Here is a 957-nt window from a genome sequence, read left to right as displayed (position 1 = left end):
GTGGGACGAGCTCAGAGGCACCTGGAGCCCAGGATGGCCACCCCAGGCCCTTCACCGTCCACAACGGGGTCTGGGGATGTGTAGACAGGTCCTGGTCCATCTCCAGTTGCCTGCCCTTCCCAGGTGCAAAAGTGGGCATTTCTGGGCACTTCTGTTAGAGTGTGGAGTTGCCCTCGGTGTGCTATATTTGTGGATCTGAATTACCAAACCGCTGGCCACAAGGAGGCATGTGGGTCACCTCCAGAAAGAGCTAAATGAACAGCATGATTTAGGGCCAAGGCCGATGGCATTCATCTTCCCTGTCTTCCTCCCTTGACCTGCCTCTGCTGTCTGCGGAAGACGTGCAGTGCACGGACACTTTAGGGAAACAAAAAATCTTGGGGGCTTTATTGACCCCATCTGGTCACCATGTTGAACCATCAGGAGTTCAGCTCTGTGGAAAAGTTATCTTTTTGCTGAGCCAAGTACGGTGGATACGGCGGGTGGCCCAGGATGACAATGACCAGCACGGGTGACATAGTTTCCCGTAACCTTCTGCACGGCAGTCATCAATCAACCTTGATATTTTTTCTTTCACATCTGGATAGAATTTCAAAATGACCAGCACAGAACTCCAGGTGGCCACCACCAACAGATTAGAGTTGGCATGTGGAGTGAAAACTACCTGCCATCTCCTGCTAAGGAGCGATCCACTGCCCCCAGTGCTCTGGGACACTGGGCAGCTTGGGGCCAGGCGTGGAGCGAGGGCAAGGCTTGTTAGCACCTGCCCGTGTCCAGAAGCTGTCAAAAACAGACTGGTCACCCAAGTCTGTGTCACCCTGTCCTGTTTCTTGGGGCCTGTGAGCCAGAGAAAAGGCCCCTGTCCCAGGGGAATGACAGGCAGCAGTTAAACTGAGCTGGGTGGGGAGGTTCCCGGAAACCACTGCTCTCCTTGGAGCGGCCGCCGGCAGTTGGAGT

The sequence above is a fragment of the Balaenoptera ricei genome, chromosome 1, assembly GCF_028023285.1.
Source record: "Balaenoptera ricei isolate mBalRic1 chromosome 1, mBalRic1.hap2, whole genome shotgun sequence".
NCBI lineage: Eukaryota > Metazoa > Chordata > Mammalia > Artiodactyla > Balaenopteridae > Balaenoptera > Balaenoptera ricei.
Note: the sequence above shows the minus strand (reverse complement) of the source record.